This window comes from Camponotus vicinus, unplaced genomic scaffold, assembly GCF_025532165.1.
Source record: "Camponotus vicinus isolate PSW18456_S1 unplaced genomic scaffold, iyCamVici1.0 SCAF_8, whole genome shotgun sequence".
Lineage (NCBI taxonomy): Eukaryota > Metazoa > Arthropoda > Insecta > Hymenoptera > Formicidae > Camponotus > Camponotus vicinus.
In genome coordinates this window covers 17,251,663-17,276,808 of record NW_028141980.1, presented here as the reverse complement: position 1 = coordinate 17,276,808, position 25,146 = coordinate 17,251,663, and the positions used below count along the sequence as shown (strand labels likewise).

The 25,146-nt window shown below is 30.7% G+C and overlaps 1 long non-coding RNA gene across 4 annotated transcripts in view; it reads left to right on the top strand.

Moving 5' to 3' along the window:
• Window positions 1-345: 345 nt before the first annotated feature.
• Window positions 346-25,146, top strand: part of LOC145975814 (uncharacterized) — a 211,806-nt gene continuing 187,005 nt past the window's right edge. For 3 of the 4 annotated variants that reach the window (XR_014440094.1, XR_014440091.1, XR_014440092.1), the window contains exons 1-3: window positions 346-598; window positions 9,305-9,380; window positions 9,689-9,738. This is a non-coding gene — a long non-coding RNA (uncharacterized LOC145975814). Of the gene's footprint in view, window positions 599-8,243; window positions 8,958-9,304; window positions 9,381-9,688; window positions 9,739-25,146 lie in introns of those variants that run through there. The other variant, XR_014440093.1, reaches the window with a different exon arrangement.

The window sequence follows — 25,146 nt, the reverse complement described above, 5'->3', positions numbered from 1 at the left end:
TCGGCGAAATACGCTTGTTTTTGTTAGATACTACGTAGGTCGTACGTGGACAATATACGCGACGACCTCCGCGTGACCGTCAAACAGTCGTCGCCAGTGATGCTAGAATGCCCACGCGAGCAACACGCAACCATGGCTGCGTTCGGAAGCATCACCCGAGTGCCCCCGGGTATCATTTTATGCTTGTTGTTCACCGAATGTTAAACAAGGATAAAATGATACCCGGGTACATTCGGGTGATATTTCCGAACGCAGCCATGAATGGAGGGGGTAACGGACACATGAATCGCTCATATGATCGTTACCCCCTCCACTCGCGGTTGCGTGTTGCTCGCGTGGGTATTCTGGCATCACTGGTCGTCGCTCTTCTCGTTCGCTCATTATGCGTGCACAGTGTCAAACGTGTAAAGGGATAATATTCTGCTATTTATTACGTGCACGCGAAGTGCGTTTTAACACGCGTTTGCGTCTCGCGATGTGAATTCGCGTTTCTTCGAAAGCGAAGCTTTCTGCGAATCAACTTTCAAAGTTCGTCCGACAAAGTGCGCGTTTACGATCTTCGTCGCTGATGCGAGGCAATTCCGGCGCATTTCCACAGGTACAGTAAACTGCATTATGCCAGTTGACTAGCAACAAATTTATTCATTATTTAAATGTGTATTTTATCTCAAAAGTATAACATACATGCAGAGAGAATTGTAATCAAAATATTTATATATATGTAAAATATATTTAATAAATGAAACATTTAATAATTTTTATACATAGTAAAATATTTATATCAAATATTTATTAAATGATTTTTAAATATTTATTAAATATTTTTGTCGAAATTAAATAAATATTCATTTTATTTTATATATATAACATAATAATTATATTTTAATCAAAATAAGAGAATAATTAAATAATATGAATCATAATGTAAAAACGCATATAAAATACTCAAAATAAGTTACAAATATTAAAATATATAATTTTTTTTTCAAATAAATGCCGATAATTTAAGATACACATTTGGAGAATGAATTTTATTATTATTTTTGCACGTGTCATATAATACTGATATCATCTACTGTTATTTTATTTGCTAAATAAATATATTATAATAATTGCTGAAAACTGTATTTTGACAATCATATCTTTGTATGCAAATAATAAAATAATTTTTTTCTCATATTCCATTAATAACGACAAATTTAAAATTTTGCACAAATTACATATATGCTATTTATTACTTTTAAGTCACAAAAATTACAAAAATTATCTCGAAATACAGATCGATTTATATAAATGTATATATATGTAAAAAAATAAAATTCTCTGTGAAATTAAATTATAAAAAATTAGAAACTGAAATTTTAGAAACTGAATTTTTTTAAAAATACGAGAGATATTTAATATAGATTTACTTAATATAGATTTAATGAATATATATTTATGAATATATATTTTTTTACAATTTTATGATTAACAAGCTTAATGTTTTTGCAAACGAATGATTGTCAAAAAGCGGTTTCGGATATGCAGTTATGAGATTGAACCACTACGGCGAAAAAGCCATGATTCTTGGTACAATTGCTTATACAATTGGTATTATCGACTTGCTTTTATGGTGTGCATTTCACGATTCTCATCTTTCGCTGAACGTCATAAAATTCGAGGATCTTTTAAACGTGACTTGCTTCTCGAAAAGAATGTTTGCCGTAAAAAGTGAAGTGCTACAGCTATTCTCACTGTAATTTTGTTACATAATTTTTATAATTTTATGTTTTTTTTTATATTTTAAATTAAAATAAATTTAAAATTAAAATAATACTTATGTTTGAATATATACAAATCTCTATTTTCTGTTTTATTTTAACACCTGCGAACAAATTAGATAAGAAATAGTTTTAATTTGTTTAATTATTTCTCTTTGTATCGCAATTAAAGATTATTTATAGATTAATCGTGTTAAAAATTTCAAACAATTATTCTTAATTTAGATGATTTATATTTCTCTTATATTAACTATCGACGTTAGAAGAGTATATTATCATCAATATTGTAGATTATAAATATTTGTTTTATAAATGTATTTGTAAAAATAAAATTAATAATTTTTTTTTCGTTTTTCTTATATTCTTTTATAATATTTATTTATTATTTATTGATCATAATCCGTGCCTTTCGGTTTTGGATGAGGTACTTTGTTACAAAAATCTCTTATCCTCATTCACTTTTTCACCCATACTCCCAATTTATCCTAATCATCTTAACTTATCCTATATTATCTTACTCTACTTTCTTTTCTACAGTCTTTCTCTCGCTTTTTTTTACTTTTATAACTCCTTTTCTCTTCTATTCTCTTCTGTTTCCGTTGTCTCCTGCTCTTTTCTACTTCTGTATTCCGTCTTTTATTTCTTTTCCCTTATTTTTATGTCTCTGTATATTCTTTCTTTTCTGCTCCATCTACTACTGTGTTCCATCTCTCCTCTCTCTATTCGCGTCTCCTCGCCTCATTCCCCTTTTATTCCGTATAGATCCTTATTTCCTCTTCTAACTCTTTTGCTCTAGTTTCTCCTACTCTTTTTCTCCTTTATCCTCTTTGGTTTCTTCTCTCTCGGATTTCCTCTCTATAGTTTGTGCTCCCTCTTCTTCAACTCTCCATTTCAGACTTTTAAACCTCGCGAAATTCAGCCTTTAATTGATCCTATCTCTGCATCTATCGTTTTTTCTTTTACAATATAGTTTTACTCCTCGTCTTTCCGTTTGAAATCTTGCCTCTTTCCTTTCTCTTCTTTTCTCTTCTTTTCTCTTTCTTTTTATTTTCTTCTATTTTTCTCTCTTTGTCTTTGTCTTGTCTTCTGTCTACTTCTACTTTTCCATTTCAAACGTCAGTTCCTGCGTTTCGTTTTCTCGTATCACTATTTTCTTCAGCCTTTCTTCTTTTATTTTCTCTTCTTTTCTCTTTAGTTGTTCTCGTTCTGCTGATGCCTCTCTCTCCTCTTTCCATTTCAGGCTTTCAAATTTCGCGAAATTCAATTTATTTCTCTTCGATTCATCCTTCTTTTTCCTCTCCATTATTCTCTCTTTTCTCTTCAAACCTCTCTAGTTGCTTCCTGTTTTTTTTTCTTCCTTCTCTTCTACTCTGTTTGTATCCTTTCTCTTCTTACATTTTAAACTTTTTCCAACGATGTATTTCTGTTATTCTTTCTTTTTTTCTCTTCAAATCTCTCCGGATGATTCCTATTCTTTTTCTCTTTCTTCTCTTCTACTCAGACTTCATCTCATTCCCTTCTATCTAAATCCTATTCTAATTTTATTCTAATCTCTTAAATCGTGTGGGTCCTATATTCTTTTATAATATTTATGTTACGAAATGTTGTTGAATTCAAAATTGATCAATCACATGAATCATTCAAAATTGACCTTTCAAAACGAAAAGAAAGAAAAATAGAGATAGGAAAAAGGTACCTGATTATCTAGAGACGATCGAGTGTTGATTTACTTGGTCGACTTGGAAATACGGTTTACCACTTGCCGTGGACAGAAAGATGGGTGAGAATGACGGTGAAGTGGGAGGGGAGAGGAGGGACAGCCATACCTTGGAATGGTAATGGTAATGGTATCGGTGCAGAACGTCGGAAATGCGGATTACGTATACGAGCGTTCGTTTCTTACCCGATACTTTCTTCAATATCGTCTTCGCTGACTTCGAAGTTCTCCGTCCGTTTACAGTTAAGAATATGACGTGATGCTGGGATGAAATTAAGCGCCGGGCTTTTGTCTCTTACGATTATTGACATTTAATATCCGAAATTGGCAGTCCGCCCATACTCTTGTTAGCCAAAACGATTTTGCAGTCGATCGTTGTAATCTGATCAATCAGCGATGATATCAGTATTTTTTCACTGCTTACAATACATATTTATATTTGCCAAAATAACACATCGTATTTAACTCTTTTTCAAAGTATATATTTTTTTTTTATTATTGTAGATAGAGAAATATATCGTATGTGAAAATATATAAATTACTTAACTTGAATATTGTATATTTTCAGTATAAATATATTAAAAGAATTTTAAGACATAAGAATATTTTTTAAATAATTCTTATAATTTTATTTCATTTATATAAAAAATTTTTTAATGACATTTAAATAAAATATATTTTCTTATACGTATATTATTAAAAAACCACATACCGTCCTGTAATAAAGTAAATATTATTTTTCTGTTATTATTTTCTGTTATTATTTTCTGTATTATTTTTCTAAAATATAATAAACATATAATTTTATTAAAAATATGCGCGCTAATTAATAACTCTTACACTCTATTTAATAACAGGATTGTTGATACGTTAAAATTACATTAAAGTACATATATTACGATGGCATGCAATATTAAAAATATTAGAAAAAGAATATGAAATAATATATTAAATTAAAATTAAAACATGAATATATATTTAATGAATATATATTTATGAATGTAAGTCGATACTCGATTGAAAGATGCCTCGCATCACATCGATAAAAAGTTTTTTTATTAACACGCATTAATAAAGACTTATTTGAAACTGTTGTTTCATTAGAACAGTTACGAGGAATTTATGGGGACTTTCGCGTAGAATTTTTTTATTTAATAATACGCAATGACCTTTGCGTTCTTTCTCAGAAGAGCAAAGAACGACTGTTTACTTTGATACTTTCGATGAGTATATATTTTCGTACAGATCGAACCGCATTCTTTCGTTTTTTTATAAGTTTTAATCATTAACAGAGTTGTAATTATTAGCAATGTTAATTAATTTTTTCATGATTTAATAATCATTGGTTAAAGGCATACCATCACATTTTTAATATATCTTTTCGAAACGCTGCGATTTTGAAACGATTTTCGAACAATTTTCCTATAGTCTGAACACAATATTATTTTATTTTATAAAGAATTTTAATTATTAATTATTAGCAACGTCTAATTTTATTATGATTTTATGATTCACTCGGTGGAAAGAAGGAATTGTGGATTCTCATTATATTTTTAACGCATTAACGATTAATTATCTTTCATTAATAATATATTCATTATATATATAACTATATATAATGAAACGATAGATCTCGAAATATTTATTTTACATATATATATCATAATACTAATATATATAAAATTAATTAATTAATTATATTATTATAGTAAATAATTTTTCGATACTGACTGCGATCGCCTTTAGGAAAGGAATTTAACGGAACGTCTTACTACTTTGCTCTTTAAGTGTTGTTACTCGAATGATAACAGAGCCGAGACACGTATCATTGGCGCGTCATACTCCGTCAAGATGTTATTATTTTATTACTGAGATATTGATATATATATATATATATATATATATATGATATATATATTGATATATATGTATGATATATATCAATATCTCAGTAATAAAATAATAACATCTTGACGGAGTATGACGCGCCAATGATACGTGTCTCGGCTCTGTTATCATTCGAGTAACAACACTTAAAGAGCAAAGTAGTAAGACGTTCCGTTAAATTCCTTTCCTAAAGGCGATCGCAGTCAGTATCGAAAAATTATTCACTATAATAATATAATTAATAATTTCATTTTATGAATAACACATAATATCTATATATATCGCGATGGAAATTATCAACGCATATTTCGTGTAATTTATTCATTTAATCGAGTAAGAATCATAACTTATCTGAAATAGTAAATTACCGTTTCGATGTGAAATCGATTTTTACGAGCAGAAATTATTTCTTTAATGATATTAGAGTCAAATGTAATTCGTCCGCGATGCTTTATCCTTCTGTTTTTCAATGATTTAAATATAATTTGAAATTTGAATTAAAAACGCACAGCAGAACAATCGAATCGCAGATCGAAGTAATTAACATAATGAAAGACTCCATGATATATCAATCCTTTAATAAATGTCATTTAATTAATTTATATAATCTAAAATACTCCTATACATACTACAATATTCTACGTATATGTTAATGTATATACGTAAAATATTTCAGCATGAATGGACAATAACACGTTCGGCCTTGATGGCGTATGACGCGCTGTGTTTACATGTCACGGCCTCGATATCATTCGCACGGCGATATTCGAATAGTAAGGTAGTAGTGTGAAATACTTCATATGTATATTGTCGAATTTTCTTTCTAAGACGCGATCGAAACATAAATCGCTATAATAATTATAATTAAACGAGTTCGGAACTTATTGACGATAAATCTTTATTGAAATGCCATCATTCATAATTGCAAGTCAAAATTAAGGCGACAGTAAACATTATAAATTTTGTTCTAGAGACAAATATATTTCGTCCAATATATCTTAAATTTAATAAATGTTTAGAGATAAATATATTTCAGTCCAATACATTTTAAATTTTCGTAAAATGCAAATATAAATTAATTATTAAATAAAAGATTATTATCTATTTATCATAACTTTCAATTACCTTAATGTTTCGTTCTTACGATTGATACGTATAATATACATACTATCAATAATAAAGATAATATTTATAACGAGCATATTGGCCTCATATAAACGAGCAAATTGTACTTCTCTCGTGGTTTACGTATCTCATGTGATTATTCCGTGATCGGGAAACGTACGGAGCAACACATGTGCGGTAAATCATTTATAAAATATTTATCATTTATATTATGTTCAGACATATTGCTCTTTTTTTCATTTTCTCGACAATGATTCATTCTAAATTATTTAAATTATCTAAATTTTTTAATTAGATTAGTATAATATAACGCAAATAAAATATTCTGGTTTTTATTTTAAAAAGTAGGGTAACTTATAAGATATCTAAAATAAAATGTTTCTGTATTAATTAATATTTTTATATAGATAATAATATTTTATAACATGCTTCACAATAATATATTATTTAGATACTTTATACATATGAATTAGAATTTTTTATTTTTATAATTCGAAATATCATTTAGGAAATAATTTTTGATCGTAAAAATCGATTTTCTTTAATATAACAAAAGGATAATTTATTATTTTGGAAACTTTAACAAATAATATTACGCGGAATATTAATTCAAGAAAGAACTTTTTTCTTAATTTTTCAATTTATAGTATTAAATGTATGTATAATATAATTATATATTACTTTTTTAATCAATAAACTTTTCAGTGATTCAGTCGAAGATAGTATGTTTTGTATTTAAAATTAGATATATTTATCTAGATTGTTTTTATCTTTTGGTCGATATTTCGCGTGCGTGCAGGATGTTAATAAAAGAAAGAGTTAACAGCAATTTATGTATTAATATCAACTCTGTTGCAAACCTAAGAATAGCAGTAATTTTGGCAATAATTATCATATATATTAATTTTCTCATTTATTATTGTAACATCTCTGAGAATTAGATTTCAATTTATTTTTATGTAATAAAATTATCATCACGTCTCTTTTATTCAATAATATAATTTTATATATTCGATATATATATATATTCGATATAGTCGATATATTCGAATATAATAATATAAATAGACTTACACAGAAAAAAATGTTATTTGGCTAAATGTACTTATACTGTAATGTACATGACAAAAATCAAAAGCACAGTAATGATTACTGATTACTGTTGAATTACATTATTGAATAATATAATTACATTGTTAAATATAATATAAATTCTTCACATAAATTATATAAAATTATATATAATATAAAAATTTCCCTCTTTCATAAATTATATTATATTATTTTATATATGAACCCCCCATAGGTACACTTTGATGCGGTGGGGCGGCTCAGTACTTGGATGGTGCCTTGAGGTTTATCTTAAATTTTTTTATTTAAGATAAATCTTAAGGAGCCTGAAGAGGAAGCTAAGTACCCATTTGCACAGCATTGCCACGAGTCGCACAATGGCTCATATGTGGCACGCGCATTTGATACGTTGGATGCACATTGCGTCGTCGACTTCCCGTCGTCGGTGCCGTCAACGTGTCGCGGACGGCGGCGTTTCGTTTCCGCGTTTTCGCGTTTAACATTTTCGCGTAATCGCGTCATCGCGTTTTCGCGTTGGACTTCCTCGCAATCCCAATTTCATTTATTTGTCATCGAGTTATCATCTTCCGATGTCAATTAACCGGGATGTCTCATTGAGTCGTTGCCAATGCAACGTTTTCACGCCTCGTGCATCGTGGCACTTGGTGATGCCGGCCGTATAGGACGTATGTCCAGTACCTATGTACATGGGTGCGCGGTTTTGAGCTTCCGCTCAAGTTCGGCTGATTGAGGTCACGCTCTGCTTCGGGCTCTAGTTCGGTACGGATCTGTTAGAATTCGATCGATTGCTTGGAATCGTCGTTAATGGGTCCCTTCTCTTGTGCCGTTTAGCCATACGCACAACGTGTGCAACCTATTGAGACTGTGTCGAGTGGATTCCTTAGGCACGATTTTCTAGTGATATAGCATCCGTGCGGATCACCTGAAATCGTGTTTAGCGAATCCACGTTCGATATGAGATAGGATTATGCGTGGACAAGAGTCGAGTGAACTCCATTCGCGTCGATTCCACCAATCGATAGTTTTCTTCCGTTTCGGATTTAACTCTTGTTCGGAGGTACCGTTGAATTCCCGACCTATTGACTCGAAGATGATTCTTGTAAGTGAAATGGGATTTTCGCTCGTACCGAAACCGGGAGTGTCGTCCAAAGTATATATATATTAAGTATATACATCGCGCGACCAAATATAAAATTTTTGATCGTACCGAAATAGTGCGGGAGAGCCGTTCAGTATCGCGCGTAAAAGTGCGGAAATAGCGATATAAATATCGCTCGTGAGTGCGGGAGTGCCGATGAAAGTATCGCGCGTTTAAGACTGAGAGGAGGAGGACGCCTAGGAGAGGCATCGGGCTCCGGCAGAGCAACCTTCTGGTAAATACTTTACTTTGTAATTATATATTAAATATTAAATATATTTATTATAATTTAAATTAAACAATTAATCGCGTAATTTGATTTTATATGATTTAAATAAGAGAGAATTGAAGAAAAAGATTTTTAAATAAAAGGTATAATCTCTTGTAAAGGTATAAGCTTTTATAAAGTTATTAAAGAATTATTAATAATGTTATTTTTCTAAAATTTATAAAATTATTTTATTAATCTGGTTATTATTATATGGATCGAATATAAAATTCAATACGTACAATAATAATTTTTTGAAATATTAATTATTGTGAACGCTATTATAATTTGGATATTTTATTCGTATGTTATAGATTGATGTAACCTCGATGATCTGAGAGGAGGAGGAGGCCTAGGAGAGGTATCCTGCATCGGCGGAGCAACCTGATGGTGAGTATATTATTATTTATATTAATTATTATATATAACTTGCATACACGTATTAATTTGATTCATTTATTTGAATGATTTAAATAAGAAAAAATTCTGAAAATTTTTATAAAAAATTTTTTTATAAAGCTTCTACAAGCTTCTACAAAGCTTCTTAAAAATTAACTATTTATAAAATTATGTCATATTTATATATCTACTTATAATTGTACGCATCGGATATAAAATTAGACGCGTACAATAATAATTTCCTAAAACATTAATTATTTTAAACACTATTATAATTTTTTTATATTTGTATGTTACAGAGACAACGTAGCTTCAATATCAACAACTCCGCTGCTGCGCATCATTGTCGGTGAGTGATAAGCTTTTATTTTGAAACAATGAATTTCGTCACTTTCTTTCGGCCGTGTCTCTCCTCTTAACAATTTATCGTTTTGTGCCATTCGATTCGAAACGCTGCTCTCATTTTATGCGAAATCCGTTGAAAGATTATTAAATTTCTGTTCGTATAAATTCATCATCATTTTGACAAAAAAGAAATCAGATCACCATAATTATTATAAAATCACTTAATAATAATAAATAAATTTAATAATTATAAAATCATTTAATTCTGCACGAACTAATTAGATATAATTAGATATCAGATTTTTATGCAGAAATTTATTATTGAAAAAAAAGTTAGTAAGAAAGTTATTAAGAAAGTTAGTAAGAAAGTTATTAAGATTAAATCATTTACAATACTATTACTTTCTATGATGGATACAGTGCAACATATATCAATATGTATTTTCTATAAAATGTAAAATAATATGCATTATATATGCAAGATATATGTCAAAATATGTTCTTATAAAATCTGTTCCTATAAAGTCTTAATAATGTTTATCTATGTTACTACATAAATGTTATTTATCTGTGAAATTGAATAAATATATTTTTTAAGTGGTTTTTTTAATCATTTTACTTATATTGATACAATTGATACAATTGATACAATTACTTTGAAAATTTATACGAGTATATTTATAAAAAAATTTTCGGAAAATATTACAAATTATATCAAATAAAGTGATTTAAATTATAATTATTTAAATAAAATACTATTTTATTTTAACATTTATAATTTCAATTACAATAAGCAACTAATATTTTTCCAAGACTGGAAACTGTAAATTTGTGACACTTAATATAAGAAAATAATATAAAAGGAATACTAACTTTATAATATCAAATACGTAAAATTGTTGAAAATATATAAAATATGTACAACACAAATATGCATAAAATACGCAAATATGCAAATATGCGTAATATGCGCAATTAATATTTTTAGAAAGTTTTTTTCGATGAGACAAATTTTTATATTTTAATCTTACTTTCTAATTTGTTCTCTAAAAAAATATGCAGTTACAATCATGCAATTAGAAAAATATGCAGTAAAAATCTGATATTTAAATATAATCGCGTGATCATACACATTTTAAGTCTTAAAAATACCTTCTCGCACTAGCTATTTAATAATGACATATGACATTACAATAAAGCAGCCGAGATGAGGGCAGCTCTGAATGTGCGGTTAAATAGGGTTTTGCGCTCTCGGCAAAAGGGCCCCGAAATTTCGTACGGCAAAATGACAACGAAACTGCGACGTTCCAACGATATTTCAGCATTAAAGGCTGGTCTGGCCCGCATGCTAAAATCCCTGGCTGCTCACCAGCCAAATATACGCGCCGACATTATATGCATGGATCCATCGTTTCACGTAGATGTGTATACTCAGGTATTTGTGCAATGTGCGCAAGTATTTATGCGTGTACACATCGCAGTCACGTGTTTTTCTATTAATTTGCGTTATTTTCTGATAGAACTCTTTCGCTAATTTAAAAGCAAATTTTTCTACAAATAAAAATAGAGAGAGAGAGAGAGAAAGTGAGAGAAAAAGAGGGAGAGAGACTGAAACATCTATAATTATTTTTCAATTAAAACTATATTTCAATTAAAAAATATTATAATTGTAATTATATTTCAATTGAAAATTGAAAGAGATATGTAGATAAACTAAATTAAAAAAAAGAAATATTAACATAATATTCTTAGATTAATTTCAAATAGATCTTAACAGTATTTTAATTTGAGATTTTGAGATTATAACAGAATTCATATATAAAAATTGTGTACAATTGCAGTGAATAATTTATGAATAATTTATTAGAAAGAAATAATCGATCCCAAATTGATTGAATAAGTAATAGTATGGATATGAGACATTCTATATACATGTATACACAAATACATATTATATATCGCATACGTAAGACATTCGATTAATTAATAGATGTTTCTTTATACATTTCTAACATATTTATTTATTAAAAATGAAAACAAAATTTATTTTTTAAAAATTGCTTAAATTTCTGAAACGTATGTTTTTTTTATTATTTTTAGTTTCTAAAAATGTAATTTAGATGAGTATAAAAGAACTCTCTCTCTCTCTTTGAATATCTCTAATTTACAAATTAAAAATAAAATGCTAAAGTAAATGTAGCAAGGGAAAGACAATCTGCGGAGTCAACTCTGTTCTTGTATGGAATATACATGTATTCTACAACCATTCTTACATTTCGTCGAGATAGAAGGGATATGTATCCGCGGTGGATAGTCTTGTGCGAAGTTTAATATTGCCTTATGCGTATTCATATCATGTGCGGAGATGGTCCTTTTAGGTGGAAATGAGCTTATATCGCGAATGTAAACAGGATATAGGAGGACTTCGATGGAAAATTGCGAGTAGCTCGACAGATTAGAAAGCAATGTAAACGAAAATAACGTTCTCGTCGCGGCTCAGCTTTATTTGCTTGTCGATCGTTAAAGTACCTTAATCGGTACGGTCACTGATTAATTCTCTGAAATAGTTTAGAAGAATATAAAATATATTATAGCATTAATGCGCGTTAAATCATAAAAATATATGTCAATAATTTTGAAATTTTTTTTCTATCAAACGCTTCGTACAAAATTTCAAAAGTATTTCGTTAAATAATAATTTAATTGAATATTAAATAGCAATTTAATAATAATTTATGATAATAATGCTAATATATAATAAATAACGCTTCGATTTTCGAAATTATATAGTAGAATGACTTTTAATTTAGATTTAAAAATAAAAAAAGGTTACTTTATATATGCTGAGGGTAGAGTTGCACAAGATTCAAGTTAAGATAATATTCATAAAAATATTGTATTGATATTTTTTGAAAATTTTTAAAAACTTAAATCTTATCTTGTCCTTTAAGTGAATCTTTTTTTTTCGAAAACTTAAATCTTATTTTGTTCTTAACCATTTCGCATCCTACTTTTTTGCATCCTATTTACAAATATACGTATTTCAGCTTCTTTTAAAAAACAATAATTTTGACACACAAGACTATACAATAATCTTGACAGTTTTAGTCTTGATAATTAATTAAAAATCTCGTTTTGATATGTCTCGAATTTCGAGACAAGACAAGACAATATCAAGATTAATTTCTCATGTAACTCTATTTGAGGATCAGGATACGTTAAATTTGTTAAACGATATCACACGAGATCAGGTATGCACAAACGGAACGGATCGAGTGAGAGAATTCGTACGTTGGACGAGGACACAGACGCGTTTAACTTTCATATCCGATCCCTTTCAAACGAGCGTTTCCAGGCAGATGGATACTCATTATGTAAATTGTATGCAACACGAATGTATGGGCGACGCCGCTACATTTCCCCGTGTTCGGGATGGGCAAGTACGTTTGTGTGTGTGGTCCGTATTATAACGTATTATAGCACCTCGGCGCCAACTTTAATACAGTCTTCATACAGTATTCATACCGCACTGCACGCGTCCGGGGAGGAACATCCCTCTTCGTCTGGATGGGAAAATGAGCTGCCAAACTCTTATGTGCCTCGTGTCCATTTTCGCGCAAACCTAATTTTACCGATACTTCACACGAGTAAATGAGCGGGTGAGAATTTCTACAGGAAGATCCCTCTCTGAAACAGACAAAGGATAATACATCGAGATATAGTAATGACCGAGCATAATATGAGGCATGCTTTTATGAGGATTATATATAAAGATGAAAAAATAAATGTAAATTTAAAGAATAAGTAAAAAAATATATTTGCATCCCTTTTTAGAAAGAATAACTTTACATGTTAAAGAAAAAAATTTCAAGTTAAAAGAAATTGTAAGAAAGCATTTTCGTCATCTATTTTGTTTTTTATAACTTACATTTGTAAAGGCAATTTTTAATTATTACTCTTATTCGAAGACTGTATTCAACATTTTTGTTAAGAAAATGACTATTCATTACTTAAGAATAGTGGCACAGTTCATTAATTAAGAATAGTAACTGCGAAGATAGTATCGGACTTCAATCAAAGACTCTGAGGTTGAAGGTGACGTCGAGTGTATCGCTCTCGGCATATTCTCGACTAAAGTTATGTAAAGGGAATGAAGCGATGGAGTATTCCCGGCCAAAGTTTGATATTCATGCGGTACTGGATAACACCTTAATCGAGCCTTTGCATCGCGTTCTGAGGGGAAAGGGTCATCGACAAAGTCCGATGGATAACGACGACAAAATCGCACCGTATGCACGCCGTCATCGTCCAGGACAACTTCCGGGAACGAGATACGAAACACTAGAGCGGAGAGCTTCGATTAACAGTAAAGACTATTACCGCGAGTTTAGTTAAGCTCAGATTACGTGGAAGGACGAAGATATATACATATATATATATATATGCACGCGGGAAATCCCTTTACGGGAATTAGAATGATTTTTAACGGTTTCGCTTCCCGTTGTTCTCTACAGAAACTGTCGCCGCCGTATGATTACGGATAATTCTATTGATTCTCATTTTTCCAATGTATATTTGTATAATTTATACATCGCAATATAATACACAGAAAAAAAGGGACATTCTTATTTTGAAAATATATTTAGTTTTAACATGAAAATCTTAAAATGAGATTATATTGCGCTAATTAAAGAAAAATATAATTGCTTGAATAATTGCTTACTTGAATGAAGCCATTTTATATAGTTCAATCAAGAAAAATATATTCTTATGATTTAAGATTTAATTTTCTTGAATGGAAAAGAAAGAATGTTAGATAGAAAATAACATTTTTAAATCAAAGATTATAATTTTCGTAAAGTAGAATTAAATAATTACGTATTCTTGAGGTGACAATTACAATATTAAAATAAGACTATAATATTGTTGAAATTTAAAATTATTAAATTCTTCTAAGATTATAAATTGTTGCGTATATACAAAACAATGAACGCGTTAGTTTAAGTATATAAGTTTTGATTTGACACTTATTTTTTTTCTGTGTATATTTATAAAAGAATATATAACATAGCATGAGTCAAAAAAAATTTGAAAATATTTTAGTTACAATTCATTTCTCTCTCTTTTGAGTTAAAAAAAAGTTGAGTTGTCTTTTTTATTTATTTATCTTCTTATAAATATCTGCTGGTTTTTTAAATGTATGCTTTATACCTGGTGATATTTCAAAATTTGAAAGATATTTTTTAGATATCACCTTAAAAAAAAAGATTAAAAATTGCCTAATAATGTATAGAACAAGCCACACGCAATTTATACAATATATTACATATTTATTGTACGGAAATGTTGCGTAATTTTAATTGATCATTTCGACATGATGCGAACACTGAAGTTGCGAAAGCGAGCAAAAGTTGATCTTGCTCGTTTTGCCAAAAGAGAAAAGGGAGAGAGAGTTTGCCAGCACCATTCTCCAAATAAATACAGAGTCTGACCAACGCTAACGAGGTTACACGTTTGATGACGCGGTCGGAAGCGAATTGAAAGTTTCCGGTATCCGGTCGATGGGCGTTTCGGGTTTCGTGTGTAATAACTGCGGTAGCGAATTCCGTCACCGGTTATCGCCTTCGAACCAATTACACCAAGTCCTGTCACTCAATGACAACTTGCTTCATGATTTACCTTTCTCTCGAAGTCTATCCTCTTTAAACAAGATTGTAAAAGCAGTAATAAAAGTAGTAATAAAATCCTGGAAGAAATTTAATTCTATGAATATTTTCCCTCGCGAGGAAACGAAATAAATAAAGCTTCATAAATTAAATAAGTTGAAGATAATATAATTTTTTATGCACACACACATATTGTATCGTGTTCGGTTAAATATGGCAACTAAACCAAAATAAAAATCTCGAAAGAAGAGATATTTTTCAAATTTTACGTTAATTAATATGTGAGTTCAATATTATATTACTAATTAAACGCATAAGAGTCTCCACATGTAATGGCACATTGATTTTTTAATGATTGACCTATTAATTATGCGCATCAATTATTCGAATTAAAACTAACTCGCTCATTAAAAGAACTTTTATTGCACATATGTATGTATTTAGTCAACACAGAGACTGTAATAGGCAATCTTCGAACTCGACAGTCGTCTTGTACATCTGTTCTGAGTTCGTTGTAACCAACGAGAAAACTACGGAGCCGTCGTTTTACGAGTAATCCGTGCATAAAATCGTATCTACCTCGATATTACCTCGTTTAACCGGTTCATCGTTGACCCAGATTTACGTTTACGAGGAAAATAGAGCGGGTACTTGGAAAGTTTTCGGGCATCAGCCCGCTGCCTCGTGATGGGATGAAGAGTTACGACGCCCTTTTAATGGCGCGTTCGTGACTCACATTCCCCTCCCCCTTCCCTCATGGAGTTCCGCACTTCATGGACTCATAGCGAGGGACTTTCAGACCTGACCGGAAGTTAGAATAGAGTCTGTTTTAAGCGCTATCTCGTCGATGTAAGACGGTGAATTACGAGTGACGCGAAACATGCGCGACTGCGTTTAAATTGTAAGTAGACGCGAGACTCTCACGTCACATAGCTTTGACTCTCGACGGTGAAGTTGACAAAAGTTAACTTCAGCTTTTACGAATGATGTAGACGAGGAGGAAGCGCGTAAGATCTCCGTGGCGTGATGTAAAGATGACGGTGCGCATCGTAAGATGTCGGAAGCATTTTAAGCAGCGAGTTATGAAACTCTCGAAAATTTACGAACTTTGGAAAAGTAAAGAATTTGGATAAAACGAAAGCTGAAGATCAAGGTTGCAAGTTGAAAGATAAAATTACAAAAGTAAAATTAATTATTTATATTGTTATATTGTTATATATGACTTTAATCTTTTAAAGGTTAAACCATATAAGGATTTAAGGCATGTAAATATACATATTTCTAAAAGATATCTTGGAGCACTTGAAAAGTTGAATTAAAAACTGGAACTGATTAAGAATACGATAAAATGTATTTAAAAATTAAAATGTATGATAAAATGTATTTGACGAGCATTTTAAAATGGAAAATTTAAAATCACAATTTTATATAAGGTAAAACGCAATGTAATACGCTTCACATTTTTGTTACTTAAATCAATATGAAATACACTTATAATAAACAGATTTTATTGCTAGTTGAAACTGATAAAGATTGACTAATATTACAGTTAATAATTGTATCAATTTTTAATTAAAGTATTCTAAGATCAACTATTTGAAAATATTACAAAAGGTTTTCTCTCGAACTTTGGTGGAAAAAAATGCCTCAGATAATTATAATTAATAAAAAGAATTTTTTTTAAATTATAAAATTCGACACGACAAAAAATTATATTTTAACTCAATAAAAATATTGATTGAATATTTATAAAAATTTATAAAAATTGCACCTTTCTCTATTCTCTCAAAAAAACGTTGATATTAATTTTGTAGTGCCTTGATCTTTGCTATTGCTTACGGCTCTCTCTCTTTCTCTCTTCTTTCATGTGTTATCGATTACATTTTATAAGTTATACCTTCAGAACAGTAAAAACATAAATATAATGACAATTATTTTTATGGAATAAAAATTAATTAAAGATACTAATCAACAGATTTTATATATTTTTTCCTCAAAAATTATTAATTTTCTAATTTTTTTAAATGTAAAATTTCAGAAAAGTTTTATGCGGTTTCTTAGTTGATTGTATACTGTCATTTATCGACTTCCGTAACATTTACTGATAAGCTCATTATGTCTGATCAATGAATGAGGCATTTTCCCTGTCGAGGGTTTTATCTTAAGAAGATTTGAAAATTTCAAATTGCGAAATTCGTTCATGAAAAAAATATATTATCTCCTAAAAATATATTTTACCTCCAAATAACCTATATATATATATATATATATATATATATATATATATATATATATATATATATATATATATATATATATATATATATATATATATATATATAATATACATATATACTTATATATAGATTTTGAATCTCATGAAATTATATGATTATTTGAAAATATCTAAACGTAATAACGGATCCAAGAAAATAATGGATAAAAATTTAATAAGCATAATAAATCTGAAATTTTCCGGAAATCTAATTTTCCCGATTCTCTAATGATTACGTTTAATCTAAATCCCTCTAATGTTTCCAAGTCTAATTGCATCCAATTTGAATCTTCTCTATTAAAATTGGCGTACTTTCCGTCCCTCTTGTAATGCAATCGACACAAACAACCACTTGGAGATAATCGAATTTGAACATTGAACCCTTACTTCTTCATTGTGAACTTATCGACTGACGGAAGAAGAGTCGTTCACTCATAACTGCCGTTCCTTTACTTCCGTGCGTTTCCGGTTCTCAGCTTCCTTAAGGCTAATGGCGGTTTAATTCGTCCTCCGACGAGAGAACCGTCTCTTTAAAGACAGAACATCATTCCCACTTCGAATGATTTAAGGAGCAAGAAGGAACATTCATTTCGGGATTTTCCTGGAGAAATGAAGGAGGAGAAATGAAGGAGCAGTATCCATCACCCATAAATAGCTCCTATCGCGGTCTTATTAATGTTGCCTGCTGTTTTCTCTGAAAAGGGTACTTATTGCATCCAAACTTTTGACGTTTATCCTTTAATTATTTGATATTAAGCCTCTCAATAAAGTATTAATACGTCATTTTAGCGAAATATCTTAACATCTATGAAAATAAATTATATATTATTCTTAATATTATTATTATCAGCGTAATAATTATCACTTTATCACTTTTGCTATTTTTAGATTTACATTTAAATATTTTTATTATATTTACAAATATTCGTGTCCACAGATTGCGCTTTTAGAAAGTAGTAGGTATATCTTATGTAAAAGATATATTTCAATTAATATAATATAAATAAAATAAACAATATAAAATTTTACACAATTATTTAGTTACATAAAACTTTGCGCACAACACATGTAGACAGTTCTCTAATTCTTTTTGTGTGTGTATGAGTTGCATCTACATTCTGGCATCATTATATGCAATAGCTTTTTCGTAATGAGTAAAATATATTGTATTTTGATAATTAAATGCGAATGATCAATAGTAATTATTTTAAATTATATAAAGATTGTGTTAAATATTATTTTAAACAAATTTTAGATAAAAATTATTAATAAAATCGAGCCAAAACGATATGAGATTTTTGCCACAAAGAGTCAAGACTCAAGACCAAGACAAGGTTTAAGTTTTCGAAAATTTTCAATATCAATACAATATTTTTACGAACATTTCCTGATCGTCTTATGCAACCCTAATTACGAATCCGATTTATATATTTTATTTATTATATTATTTATTTATTATTTTATTTATTATTTATTATAATTCGAAATTGGCTAATTTAGCTGTAAATTCTTTCCGCATTCTACCTCGCAAACAATGCTTCTAATTCGAGAAGGGAGAAGGTCTAAGAGAATAGGCGGATATGTACCAAGGAGAGTTAAAGTTGAGAGTCGAGGGTGAAGCTACTCTCTGCCCAGACAAAGCTTAACGAAGCTTCTATTCACAAGGACAGTAGGCCGCGTGCCGCGTTTCCGCGACTTCACTTCTATTATACTTAGTCGCGGCGGAATTCCAGGCTAAGCAGCCTCTCGGCTGCTGTTGGTTCCGCCGGCATTTCTCATCCCCGGCACGAGAAATATACAATAACGAGTGTGTGTGTGCTTTTATTTTCTTTCTTTATTTGTCAAAAAAGTCCTCTTTGTATTTTGATCTTGCAAAGAGCGCGTTTTTGACGAACCAGTAATCTCATTGCAATTTGAAATTTATTAATAAAAATTAGTACTATATAGATATAAAATTTATAAATAAAATTCCGTCATAAAATTTTCTAAAAAGGAACTAAAGTAAACATTTCAGTATAATAAAACAGAGAAGACATATATTCTTTTATTATATATTCTTTATTATATATTCTTCATTTCGAAAATATATAATATTAATTATATTCATAATATAATTAATTTATATTTATATTATATTAATTATATTTTTAATACAGAATTAAAATTATTCTTTATTAAATAATATTAATAATATTATATTATATATTCTTATAATACAGTATATTCATAAGTATAATTCATAATATTGATAAATATTCAATATTGATAAATAATAATATATTAATATAATAATTCAAAATAATCACATTAATAAATAATATTAACAAATAATAATTTTAATTAAAATTATTCCTTATATATAATTAGATTCGTTTTCCTCCAATTCTGCCATTATATAAAGGACACAGATAATTGCAAGTATATATGTATCCATTATATAATTTCTCTTATCATACAGTAATTTTATCATTTTATGTGACGCGCAGGCTTCGAATTTATCTATTTCTCCGATTCATCCCGCATCATTGATGTAATTCCTGTTTCTTCAGTTGTAAAGTTTGAAAGTTCCTCAAGTTTTTTCCTGCTCCTAAATCTATCGAGTGGTCGACGACGGAGTTTGAGGGAGGGGGAGAGAAACGAACGGGGAAAGGGATATGTTAGCGCGAATCTGCGGTCGGGATAAGCGTGTCCCTGGCGTAATAAAACTCCCTGGGGAACAGCAGCCAGGCAGCTTTGCAGTCGGGAACTTTCCTACGAGAAGAAGAAGAATCAATCGGGCAGCAGCGACCGCGTCCTTTCTCTCCCTCTTTTCCCTTGCGGTTACGCGGAAAACTTGCAGACGGACGAGCTCGCAACGAAGTTTGTTTTTCCGCCAGGCAGAAAATTCTTTGCGCATTTATCTACTTCCCTCTTGATGAGACGATGTCTCTCTTTTCTCTCTTTCTCTCTCTACAAAATTAACCCCTTACGATTATTTTCTCTAACTGATAATTTAAGACTTTTTACATAAATATATGATTGTTTAAGGAGAAGCTTGTTATATTAAATAATTCCAAATGCAAAATTAACAAGCTGATACACGAACAGGAAAAATGGTTGGCAAATGAATAAATTGATTGTATATGAATACTTAAATAATAATTTCTAAAAATTATTTAACGTGGAACGTTTCTATATTAATTTGTATTCTTTGCAAATAAAATAATAAGCTACAATTAAAATAATATACATAAATAATAAAAAGAAATATTTTTATTATATCACAAAAATTATCTTCTACATCGAATCAAATTGAATTTCGAAATTTGATAAGAGGCTAAATGCATTAATATATGTACATATATTAATTGAGTCGATATTCAAAAATATACTTTTTATAAAAAAAGCATATCTTTTTAAATGCCCGAAATAAATAATAACTTGTGAGCACATATTTGGAAATATAATAAAAATATAATCGAAATACACTGATAAAAGTAGTAAAAGAAGGAAAGAATTTTGTGTTTGAGTCTGTAAAGAGATACTCTACAATTTCTAAAGTATCTGAAAGCCATTCATCTCGCATCTTCATCACATTCTATACAGGTCTTTACGTATTTATATGTAGGCCATTTAGAATGAAAAATGAACGAGAGGGAAGAAATACATAAAATGAAAAATATTTGACAGCTTTACGCGTGACAGTTATTATTGCGTTTGCGCTTTTACAACGAAGTCAGGCCGTGCGATTCAGCGATCTATGGAACTGTCGGTTCCATAGTCGGTTCCTTCGGCGTGTTTTACAGGCCGACACTGTCGCCTGTTTTTGCTCTTTATATAACGACAGGGGGGGGGGGGGCGGGGAAAGAGGGGTAGGGGGATTGAGACGCGACCAGGTCAGTCACGAAACTCCGGTTTCTTGCGCCGGAGGAACTTGCACGTTCTCTCGCTTCCGGCTTTATCTACTATCATCCCTGTTCCATCTCCCTCCCTCTCTCTCTCTCTCTCTCTCTCTCTCTCTCTCTCTCACACGCGCTGCAGGAGGTCGAGTTGTGTGACCGGAATCGCAATATTTCGGGACGTTGCTTCGACGTTTTCCGCAAGGTTGACCTCGAACTCTTGCCTCCTCCCCGGCCTATTCCCTCACACATCGTTGTTACGGACTTCCACCTTGTATAGATCGTATTCCGCTACCCCTCTCATCCCTCGCGATGTTTTTATTCCTTTCTCCAAGTGTCTCGGGACTTCGCAAACTCCCCAGGGGAAAATGGGAGAGTGACTGGGTGAGAAGGGTGGGAAAGGGGGGAGGACGCGCGCGACGGAAGGAAGACATTGTCGACAAATGCGGAAGTCGATCCCACCCAGACACATGTAAAAGTTACGAATCTCGAATCCGTCCCTTCTCGTCATTGCGCGCATTCACCATCTTCCACTACCCCTGTTCCCGGGAAGAGTTAGTCGCGGGGGAAGGGAAGAGGGAGGAGGAAAATGAAATCGCTCCGCGGAATTTCTAAAGGGAGCGGAGGAATGCAACGGGCACGCACACGAGTAAACGAGATAATATCATTTCTGCGAATTTCACGAAGTTCGAATTCGCGAACCGAATCAGAAAGCAAGAGTCGCACATGCCGATATCGCTCTAAATACCCGTACGAATAATCCTATTCCACTTCTGTAATGAACATTTATTTTGGTAATAATGCAAATTTAGATTTCGATGCAAATGTCTTGAATTGACATTAAATGCGAGGACAAATATTTTGAAAATTACCGTAAGTCAAACTCTAGAATGTATTATTCTATTGTCCGAATCATTTGCGGTGGCGAATTAACGCGAATAAATTTGCATTAAAAAGATTTTCAAAGGGGATGAAAGAAAGAAAAGAGATAAATATAAAGATAAATATTTTTATTTCATAAAATTTGTAAAAAGAGATTTTAATTTCTCATCTATATCTTTTACACACATACACATACACAAATCGAATTTAGCATAAAATCTCTTGAATTTTAATATATAGAAAAAGAAATTTTCGCAATGTTTTCTTGAAAAATAGTTTATTGGATTAATAGTAAGAAGTGATTTATTGATCAATGTTAGAATTTAATCGGATTAAGTTTGCTTGTAAAATATGATGTAGGTAATAACCGAGCGCGCGTACAGTTACTTGCAGACATCAATCAAAAATTTAGCGTCCTCCGAAGTAATCAGAAACTAATGCTTTACTTTGTCAATTAACTTGCTTAAGCATGCGAGGAATTTCTATCTCGAGCTGGTAATAAATCGCTCGGAGAACGTTAAACTTCTCTCGGCGTGGACATCGAATTATATACTTCCGCTTTTCGCAAAGCAGAATTGTAGAAGGCAAAGTAATTTTTGATAGTCCTTAATAATTTCTTTTTTTTACAACTAACATATTTTATATTAGAAAAGATATTGCCAAGAATATATGAAGAATAAATTTTGTTCTCTAGAAAAATAGGAAGAAAGCATTTTAAATCAATTTAACTATTTTAACGCAAAAGAATTTTTTTACATATACAAAAAAAGATTTAATTGTGTGCATAAAACTGCAACCTCTTTCTACAATTTTTTATCATCATAATTATTTTTTATTAATATGAAACTTAACGTAATACAGTACTAAATTTTTAGTGTTGTGCATATTAGTAATTGGTCTTAATTTGCAGAAGTATTAAATAAAGTTTATTCGAAATTGCAACTAAAATCAATATATCAATATTAACATTTAATCTGTTAAATATATCAAATATCTAAAAATATACTTTTTAACATAGATACTTATGTGGCAAAAGATTGTAATTATAGATAAATTTGATAAATCTGGAAGACGACGTGGCGTGTGAATGAGACACATAATATAGTCGTTATAATTAGCGATGATAAAACCGATCGTTATTCAGTTTTATGTGGCGCTAAATAAGCCACGAACGAGCACAAGAGCGCTCGGTTATCGGCAATAAATACCGGGCGATAAATAGTAGAACGATGGGGAACAGAATCGGCGGGCCTTTTATCCATCAAGTGTGCGATAAACGTGGAGCGCTAATTAACAGCTCGTTAAATGAAAGAGGATTAAATTTGCCGGACGATTCTCTCCTTCTGTGTGCATACGGAAAATTATAATTTTATTTAGTAAATTTATTTAAGATTATTATTTCACATTATTTAATTTATTTAAAATGTCATTTTTGAAATATATATATATATATATATATATATATATATATATTTTTATATTTTAAATTTATCTTTTTTTTCTAAAGTAATTTTAATGGATTAATAAGATTTTATGTGTATAATAAAAATTTTTATTAAGCATCTAACTGAAAATCGTCAGAATTATGTCGTGTTTGATATCATTTCAATCTCAAAAATATCATTAATTTATTACAATTACTTTCTAAAAAAATTCATTGAAAATATAAAATTTTAATTTTTTTATTATAACGAAGAAATATGAAGAAAAATAATATTATTAAAAAAAATAACGAAAAGAAATATCAAATTCTTTTTCAACGTTTTATTAGAAAGAAAAAAAGTTTTTTTACATCCTTAGATTTTCTAGATTTTACAATTATTAGCAAAATATTCTCTCCTTTATTTCTACTTTCACTCTTTTCTTTTTGATGGTAAATGATGACGATGATAAATTTATTAGTCCATTTAAACACGATGCCATTAAACTAATATCTTCATACAACCAATTCGCCATTTATCACGGAGAGCCGAGCTCAATAACACCCCGATCGACAATACCAAGGAAGAGAAATCTCGCGCCTCTCGGCAATTTCCTCGGTGAGTGAAGGAAAATTGATAATAAGGAACGCTGCCATTAAGCAGCACGGTAGAAAACTACGTTCCAAGCTCGAGATGGGATTGATTCGCGAGCGTTCTCGAGAAATGGTCCGGCTGCTGCTCCGAAGAGGAGAGCGTTTCGGGAAGAAAGAGAAACGATCGACGGGCTGACAAATGCAAGGGAATGGCTCTGTCCCCGAGAGTGTCTGGCAAGCAACCGGCCCCGAGTAATCGAGCACGTGATCAATGGGCTTAAGTCCTTCACGATGATGGTGGTGGTGGTGGTGTGAGTCGACAAGTGGAAAATCAGGATGAAATGAGACGGACGAACGAGGGAGTCGGAGAAGCATGTAAAATGTTTCTCTTCTCGTTTTATGAAAGCATCGTCTACTGTATCCAATAAGATCGTCGGAATTATTGCGACCAGATACGGGAATTGATTTACGACCATATTGAGCGCGGAATTGCGTTTGTGTTTTGAAAATAGAAAACAATTTCCGGGAGACTCGCACACACATATATTGACGCAACTTTAACATCCATCAATCTGACGGATCAATCCCTCATCATGGGATTTATGATTTTCAGCAAATACCGCAATCGTCCGCCATTTATTATATGCGTAGAAGAAGACATGGTGAATAAATATGGTTTTAGAAGGATACATATTGG